The 9,801-nt window shown below is 46.4% G+C and overlaps 1 long non-coding RNA gene across 1 annotated transcript; it reads left to right on the top strand.

The window, feature by feature from the left end:
* Positions 1-1,723: 1,723 nt before the first annotated feature.
* Positions 1,724-9,599, top strand: LOC137332400 (uncharacterized). Its single transcript, XR_010965653.1, has 2 exons — positions 1,724-2,399; positions 8,684-9,599. It is a non-coding gene; the product is annotated as an uncharacterized lncRNA (long non-coding RNA).
* Positions 9,600-9,801: the final 202 nt, after the last annotated feature.

Genomic DNA, 9,801 nt, shown 5'->3' with positions numbered 1-9,801 from the left:
GGGTGAGCCCATGAAGGGATGATTTGGGTACAGGAGCAGAGAAGGCTAAGAGCAGAGTTAATGGATATTTTTTTTTTAAAATGTATTTGTTGATGGGATGTGGGCGTCGCTGGCAACGCCAGCATTTATTGCCCATCCCTAATTGTGGAGGATTTAGACAGTGGGTGAATTGGGAAAGACTATTGCCTCTCATTGGGAGTTAGTTGGTCATCAATTTAAAATGATCACTAAATGAGGAGACAACTTAGAAGAAATTTCTTCATGTATAGGGTTGTAGGAGCATGGAAGGCTTTGCCACAAGGAACACCTTTTAAGGGAAAATTGGATAAATATTTGAAGCAAAGGAAGATACAGGGCTAAGGGAAAAGAGCAGGACAATGGGATTAGTTTTGGATTGCTCTAATAAAGAGCTGGTACAATGGACTTAATAGGCTCCTTCTATAGTGGAAACTTCTATGGTTCTATGAAGGGGAAAGAAAGAGGAAGATGAGAAGTCAGCCCAAACCAACCAGAAAAGGACAGAAAGCAAATCAGATGAAAAGGAAATGGACCAGAAAAGAGAGAGAGTGCAAACCAGAAAAGGAGAGAGAAAAGCAAAGGAGAAAATGAAAGAGAGAGCAAATCAGAAGATAAGAACATAAGAAATAGGAGCAGGAGCAGGCCATATGGCCCCTAGAGCCTGCTCCGCCATTCAATAAGATCATGGTTGATCTTCGACCTCAACTCCACTTTCCTGCACAATACCCATACCCCTTGATTCCCTTAAAGTCCAAAAATCTATCAATCTCACTCTTGAATATACTCAATGACTGAGCATCCACAGTCTTCTGGGGTAGAAAATTCTAAAGATTCACAACCCTCTGAGTGAAGAAATTTCTCCTCATCTCAGTCCTAAATGTCCGACCCCTTATCCTGAGGCTATGACACCAATGCTCCCAGTAAAGGAAAGAGAGATAAAACCAGAAAAAAGTGAGGAAGAGAGAGCAAACCAGAAAAGTAAAGAGGGAGAGAGAGAACCAGAAAGAGAGAGAGAGCGACAGGGCGCACAAGCAAACCAGAAAAGAAGAAATAGAAAACCAAATAAGAGGAGAAAGAGTACAAGAAAACAGGAAAGGAGAAAGACCATTAGCAAACCAAAAAGGAAAACACGTTCAAGCAAACCAGAAAATAGAAAGAGAGCAAACCAGAGAGGAGACAGGGGGAGAGATAGTGAGAGAACTGTAAGATGAAGAAGGGAGAAACAGAAGAGGGTGAGAGGGAAGGAGGAAAAGAGACAAAGGAAGGAGAGAGAGGCACATACAGAAGGGATTGAAGAGAGAGACAGACTGACAGAAGGTAACAAGAGACAGATGGTACTGAGAAGAGGCACACAAAGGGGAAGAAGAGAGAGACACAAACAAAGAGAAGTAGGAGAGAGTCAGGGAAGGAGAGAGGGAGAGGGATAGATATCTGCAATGTGTTTTAGATGCGGGTAAATGACTCCTCCCACTTTTCCATCATCTCAACTATAAGCATGGAAACCATCTCCACTGCCGGCACATGCAATTGACATTCCCCAATCATAGCTGTTTTGGGAACTGTGCCCCTGAGATCTGAGTCCCAAGGCCCTCTGTCCCTGTGCTGGTGCTGGAGTACATGAATGGACATGCCAAGATTGGCGATGAAGTGACAAGAATTGCATAATGAAAGTGGCAGCAGCTGTGTCCCTGCAAGTACCCATGAGAATCCTTAGGCTTAGGGACCCTAAAAGAATGCTGACATTACCCCTTGCTAAATAGCTCACGACCACTGTATTGCAACATGCTGAGAGTAGAACAATAGAACAATGTGCTTCATTCATTACAAAGTATCCTGTTATGTCCTAACAGTGCAGGTGACCTGATAAGATCAAGGGTCCGGTTGAGTTGTTTACTGGACATTGTGCAACTGGAACATTCTGTGGTTTGGAGATGATTGTCTTGTTGAGTTGTTTACTGGACATTGTGCAGCTGGAACAGGTTAATGATTACCTTGACCTTTAAGTGTTTTGAACTATGTAACCGGGGCGTGACTACCAGAATACTGCTTATGATTGGCCCTGATGATTGTCAGTTATGTTAGTGCTCTTGCAAAAACTGTATAAGAATGTAACCCTTTGACTGAAGTTTTGCCTTGCTCTGCTGGACTCGACGGACTCCGTAGAGTCACTGCCGATGCACTAGAGTAAAGCCCCGCAGAAAATAAAGATCTGTTTAATTCTGAAGGTGTGTTCGAGTCAGTGTTTGCTGAACCAGACTGAGGGAAAAGAATCCAGATCATCATTTGGTGTCAGAAGTGGGATCTCAACAGTCGATCACCAAGAGTTCATGGAATAAGAGGCGGATCGTCTCGGACACAAAGGAAGGAGAGGGCGCCCCGATGTGAGTAAAACTTTCTTTTACTACTTCGGCTTTCCTAAATCCGTTAAGTCTGACGACGGATTGTCCAATCGCTAACCCTCGTGTGGCGTCCTTACGAGATCCAGGTCAGTCTGGCGAACACCGGAAGAAACAGAAAGTAGGTCAGTGATTATACATCACTGAGGGTCAGCATAGTCTGAGGGTCAGCATAGTCTGAGGGAAAAAGCGAGCTCAAGTGTTGCGCATATACAGCGGTCTTAATTGTTTAACTGTTTAAAGAGACGGGATGGGTAATTGTTTAGATACCACTAATGAGCCAGGTAGTGCCTTGCAGACTCTTTGAACAATATCCGGACAAAGCGATTAAATTTAGACAACTATCAGGGGAACTGAACAAGGAATTAGGGAATGATCAGTGGCCACTGGGAGGAACTAAAAATCTAGATGTAGTCAAAAAGGCTCAAGAAATAATTTGGACAACTAACAGGGGTACCATGACTAAAGATCTAATTGGCTTATGGAGAAAATATTGTGAGGAGTTAAGGGAAGCTTCGTTGTTAGCCAGCTGGCAGGACAACGCCCTGAAATTAGGAATAGGACTCATGGAGGGAGGCATGCTTAAATCAGCAGCAGTACTGAGGAAGGAGTGTGCACAAGAGAAGCGTGCCAAACAGGAGTCTGCAAAGACCCTGGGCAAAACCAGTGAAACAGAGAAAAGTGGGCTACGTAGCTCAATGGCTGGCCTTGCCTTGGTTGAGGGAGATGATGATGATTTAGATGAATGGACCCGTAGGTGTCCGGTGGCACCCCCAGCCCCTATTGCCCCTCCACCGTACGTTAACATTTACCCACAGATAGGTCCTGATCCAACTGTGTTTATTCCCCCTCCGGTCCCTCACGAGACCGCGACGGCTATTTTCCCATCACCTACCAGTACGGTTCAGGTTAACAACCCCTCGCCTGCTCCAGCAATAAGGCAACGTCACAGAAGCCCCCGGTACACTGACCCAATTGCCTGGCGTACCCGGAGTAAGACCAGAGACCCATCACCCCCACCCTCTAGCCCCCCACCCATCCCACCTGGCCTGAGAAGACGGAGAAATCAGAGGCAACTGACCCAAAATCAGGAAACGGGCAATTATAGAGACCGACGTAGTGAGACTTCAGAAGAAGAATTATCCTCATTGGACCCAGACTCTGATACTGAGTCATCAGTCAGGACTAAGGCAATCCCTCGGCAGTTACCAATGAGGTAGATGCCTAACCCCGCTTTTAACCCAGCTAACGTTGTGGCAGCCGGCAACCCCCGAACAATAGATGTGTATTGCCCATGGAAACCCAACGAAATAATGGCCATTCTAACCGGGATGCCGGATAGAAAGAAATCACCTACATCATTTGTAGACTTCCTTCGGACCACCATTTCCGTTTATAATGCGGAATCAAGAGACTTGTGGGCATTAGTACGGCAAGTTTTAACCCCTGCTGAGCACACAAGATTCTTGGCTAACTTGCAGTTTGCAGATTACGCTGCATTGGCAAACCATCATGCACAGAATGATGCTCGCGAACGGGCTATACTTACCGCCTTAACCACCACCCTACAAAAGCCGATTGACATATCCAAGGTCTTGGATACCAAATCTAAGAGGGGTGAGGGAGCAGAGGAATTTCTAGAAAGATTCTCCGAGGTATATCGGAGTCAGTCAGGAGATGCAGACTATCAGGATGGAGCAAACTCGCCACAATACTGTGCTATCCTGATAAGCTGCCTACCGACTCAGGTCTCTGAAGCAATTAAGACTAACAATATGGACTGGTCCGACAACAGTCCCAGCCAGATGGCTAGGGCAGTAAAATACTACTGGAAAGAAAGTAAGAATCAGGAAAATCAACCGCAGGTCAAAATCAAAACTGAGTATGTGATGAAAAAGGAAGAGCGGAAACCCACCCCAGATAGAGTAGGATACCAAATGGAACCCCAGTATTGTGTCCCAGGATGGGTTGATGGACAAGGGCATGTTAGACATCCTAACGGACCAACTGCCCCTAATTATGGCCCTCCCTACGCTCCCCCGAGACATAGCTTCGACACTAGACGAGGAGGAGGGAGACAAGCAGGGTCAGACGCCTGTTTCAACTGTGGTCAGCAAGGCCATTGGAGCAAGGAATGTCCCTCCCGTAGACAAGGAAGAGGGGGCTATATGCAAGGTCAACAGCGGGGAGGCTGGCAAGGGAATCGAGGACGAGGAAGATATACGGACTTTTCCCAGAATAATCCATTTCCCCAGTACTGACTAGCCAACCTTGTAGTAAGCGGGATCCAGCCAGAACAGGAGCCCGTTTTATTACTAACGATTGGAGGATACCAGTACACATTCCTAGTAGACACCGGAGCAACTATGTCATCCGTCCGGTCGGAGCTCAATCTCCCTGAGTCCGGGGAAAAGCAGAGTCTGTCTGGTTTTCAAGGACGAGTGTGCCAGTACCCGATATCTGAACCAGTTGAGGTACAATTTCAGAATGAATCCGTAAAACACCAATTTGTAACTACCCATGGATTAGACTGTAATCTCATGGCTAGAGACCTGTTATGTGCATTCCGACTGAAAATCGAGTGTGGGAATGAAGGAATAACTGTGCAACCATGGGCCCCTAAAATATAATGTTACGTCTCCATTACCCCACAATGGTGGTCTCTAGACTTGAGAGATGAAGGTCCCCTTCATGTAACCTTGGCCTATGATAGGAGTGGGAGAAATAAGGAATTGGAGAACTTTTACCTAAACTATGTAGGAACGGAATGGGATGTTATCCGCCGAGCTATGGTTATAGGACCAGAAGGAAGAGCAGAGTATGTTGAGGTCCCCTCGGAGTTGTGGAGGGAACCAACCACCGCAGGCTATGTCACTCGGGGCGCTGCAAAAACAATGGGGTGGGACCAGGGGTCCTTTGAAATAAAGGGAGCCCCACATGTCACTAGGGAAGTGAATTTCCCCTACCATGCAAAAGATCTAGGACCCATGGTGAGACAGGCAGTCGAACAAGCTGACCCAGATAGCCAGCAGGAGCAGACCCTGTCAGGCAGCCGAACTATCCTGTTCTACCCAACACCAAAGGTCACTCGGGCACAGTTGCACCACCACGTGGGGAAGGAAAAACCAGAATACGTTAATCCGCAAGTGTGGGCAGAGGATCCCACACAGGTAGGATGCGTTAAAATGACTCCCATCCACATCGCTCTGCAGGAAAATGTTGTACTACCCTCCATACGACAGTATCCCCTGAAACAACATGTGATACCAAGCATTGATAAGCTGATCATGGGACTACTAAGACAAGGAATTCTGGTTAAATGTCAGTCCCCGTGCAACACGCCCATACTTGCAGTTCCAAAACAAGGAAAGCCAAACCAGTACAGACTAGTACAGGACTTACGATCTATCAATGCTATTGTACAACCGCTCCATGCGCTAGTACCTAATCCAGCTCACATTCTGGCCCAAGTCCCCGCACAAGCAAAAATCTTTGCAGTAGTCGATCTCCGACACGCCTTCTTCGCCTTGCCACTGGAACCATCAAGTCAGTACCTTTTTGCCTTTACTTACGAGGGACAACAGTATACATGGACCCGCTTACCACAAGGCTTTGTTAACACTCCAACGTTATTTTCTAGGTGCCTACAGGGACAGTTGCAGACCTTAGCCTTAAAACATGGGTCCGCACTAGTCCAGTATGTGGACGATTTACTGATAGCTAGCCCTGATGAACAGAGTAACCGAAAAGACACCGCCCAACTGCTAAATCACTTATCCTCGCTAGGGTACATAGTATCTCAATCAAAGGTACGGGTGGCCCAACAGAAGGTTAAGTTTCTTGGCGTCATGCTCTCAGCAACCGAGCGGAGCCTAGAAAAGAGCAGGGTTGAACCCATCTGCCAATTCCCTGTACCTCGCACTGCAAAGGATGTCCGGCAGTGGATGGGAATGGTCAACTATTGTAGACAGTGGATACCCAATATTGCAGTGGAAACCAAGCGGCTAACGCCATATACTAGTATAGAGGGCGAGTTCCAACTAGACCCTGATGCCGTGGAAGCATTTGAAAGGTTGAAGAAAGCCTTGTTACAAGCCCCCGCCCTGGGAAGACCCTTATATGACAGACCGTTTCAGCTTTACTGTACTATCCTTATGGACTGCTCAACAGCCGTCTTGACTCAGAAGCATGGGGACAAACATAGACCGGTGGCGTACTACTCCTCAAAATTAGATCCAGTAGCCTTCGGACATCCCTTCTGTACCCAGATTCTGACCGCTATTTATAATAGCTTACAATCGGCTGCCAATTTGACTCTACAGCAAGATATCACGGTATATAGTTCACACTCGGTAACGGCACTGTTGGGACAATTGCAGACCCAACACCTTACCATGGCCCGACAAAATAAGTATGAAATTTATCTCCTGAACAACCCAAAACTGCAGTTTAAACATTGTACTACCATCAACCCAGCATGCTTTCTTACAGAACCACCACAGGAACAAACAGATCCAGGACATGATTGTTTATCTCTGATCAGGGAGGATGCCTCAGTAAGGGACGATCTATCTGACACCCCAATAAAGGACCCGGATGTAACCATGTACGTGGATGGGAGTGCATCTATCGGCCCCCTAGGAGAGACTTTCAGGGTATGCAATAATAGATCATGATGGCAATACTGTAGAATCAGCAGCCTTTGAGCTCCCCTATTCCGCGCAATAGGCGGAACTGTTTGCCCTGATAAGAGCTTGTGTCCTTGGGAAAGACCAAAGGGTTAATGTGTACACAGATTCAAGGTATGCTTTCGGAGTGGTTCACGACTTCAGACAATTATGGAAAAACAGAAGGTTTCTGACTTCTGCAGGCACACAGATTTCCCATCAGAAACTAGTCTCAGATTTATTACAAGCCCTTATGCTACCAAAACAGATCTCTGTCATGAAATGTTCTGCACATACGACAGGACAAACCCCAGTAGATATATGCTGATCAGAAAGCTAAGGAGGCGTCCCAGAAACAGAGGGTGGTTGTCCCTAGAATGATGAGTCAGACTAAAAGCTCAAACCAAAGCAAGTCTCCCTCGGAAAAACCAATGCCAACCATCCAAGACGTCATTAAATTACAGGAGGATGCTCCTGACTGTGATAAACAATTGTGGAAACAACTTGGTTGTACTTATGACTGTGTATCTAAATTATGGGTCACCCCTGCGGGGCAGACTTGTATGTCAGAAGAATTAGCATTATGGGTTATTGAATGTGTACACTTTGCAACTCATTGTGGTGCCAAGGCTACTAGTGACATGTTACTGGCCACATGGTGGCATCCTAGGTTGCAAGCCCTAGCTCAGGGCATCAGTAGTCATTGCCTCATTTGTCAACAACACAACCCTGGGAAGGGAGTGCCTTGTGAATGGGGAAAAACCCCTTTGCCTGAAGGTCCCTTTGAGACCCTCCAGATGGGCTACATTGAGTTGGAGAGATGTCAGAGTTATAAATATGTTCTAGTTATTGTTGATGTATTTAGTAAATGGATAGAGGCCTATCCGACTGTGGATAACAAAGCCTCCACGGTTGTAAAAGTCCTGATGAAAGAGATCATCCCGAGGTATGGAATTCCAAATCAATTAAGTTCAGATAATGGCCCTCACTTTGTGGGTCAGGTAAACAAGGAATTCTGCACCCAAATGGGCATCAAACAACAGCTACATTGTGCCTACAGGCCACAGGCCGCTGGTTTAGTCGAATGTGCTAATCAGACGTTAAAGAATAAACTGGCTAAACTGCAGGCAGAGACGGGTGCTAACTGGCTCAAACTTCTCCCCGTCGCCTTATTCCAGATACGTACTACCCCGGCCGGTGCAGCAAGGCTAACTCTTGCTGAAATTATATATGGTAGGCCTCTCAAGACCCCATGGAACCAGAACATTCCGAAAACCGTCCACTTTCACCACATGATGACAGAAATGACTAACTATCTCTTGTCACTAACCAAGGTATTGAGAAGCCTCCACTCCCGGGTACGAGCCGCCTACGTCGAACTTCCTACTATAGCCAGTCCATCTAAAATCAAGCCCGGAACGTACGTATTGATCAGGAATTGAACAAGGAAAGGACTGGAACCTCGTTGGGAAGGGCCCTATCAAGTCCTACTCACCACCCCTACTGCTGCTAAAGTAGAGGGGAAGAGCGCTTGGGTTCACCTCCACCACTGTAAAACTATCAGTAAAACTTAAAATGCTAACTTTTTTCTTTTCTTCCAAGAAATCTTCCCTATACAGGTGTGTCGTGACCAGCCATGAGGGCCTTGCTATGGATCTTCTGCCTTGGACTCTTGCCGACCCTGGGAGTAACCAGAAAAAGAACATGTCGACAGGACCAGCCTGAACGCATACACCATCTATGCCAAGGAGATGTACTTCGGTGCAACGATGATGACCCAGAAGGATTCGGAAAATGGGACGTCACCCGGATAGACTGATGTACCGGGCTCCTGAGGCAGCCCCACCATACACTAGAGTTGGGAGGTCGATTAGATGGTGGTCTGCCGTGTCATTGGACTGAATAAAGTAGATGTGACCGAGTACGAGGCCCTACCAAGAGGGAACCAGGGACCGATGTACTGATTGGTTATCATGGAATGATAAAAGGAGGGAATGAGAATCCTTAGGCTTAGGGACCCTAAAAGAATGCTGACATTACCCCTTGCTAAATAGCTCACGACCACTGTATTGCAACATGCTGAGAGTAGAACAATAGAACAATGTGCTTCATTCATTACAAAGTATCCTGTTATGTCCTAACAGTGCAGGTGACCTGATAAGATCAAGGGTCTGGTTGAGTTGTTTACTGGACATTGTGCAACTGGAACATTCTGTGGTTTGGAGATGATTGTCTTGTTGAGTTGTTTACTGGACATTGTGCAGCTGGAACAGGTTAATGATTACCTTGACCTTTAAGTGTTTTGAACTATGTAACCGGGGCGTGACGACCAGAATACTGCTTATGATTGGCCCTGATGATTGTCAGTTATGTTAGTGCTCTTGCAAAAACTGTATAAGAATGTAACCCTTTGACTGAAGTTTTGCCTTGCTCTGCTGGACTCGACGGACTCCGTAGAGTCACTGCCGATGCACTAGAGTAAAGCCCCGCGAAAAATAAAGATCTGTTTAATTCTGAAGGTGTGTTCGAGTCAGTGTTTGCTGAACCAGACTGAGGGAAAAGAATCCAGATCATCACCCGGGTGGTCGTTAGAGTGGCTGGCCTCTTCCTAATCACAGAGGAGCTTGCTTAGCTATGCACACAGTGACATTAGCTCTTGAAGAAATAGCATTGACTTTGACATTGCAATAATGTGAGGATGCACATGAAGCTGACACTAC

Source organism: Heptranchias perlo, chromosome 14 (assembly GCF_035084215.1).
Source record: "Heptranchias perlo isolate sHepPer1 chromosome 14, sHepPer1.hap1, whole genome shotgun sequence".
NCBI classification, from domain to species: Eukaryota; Metazoa; Chordata; class Chondrichthyes; order Hexanchiformes; family Hexanchidae; genus Heptranchias; species Heptranchias perlo.
This window is presented reverse-complemented; position numbering and strand designations above follow the sequence as displayed.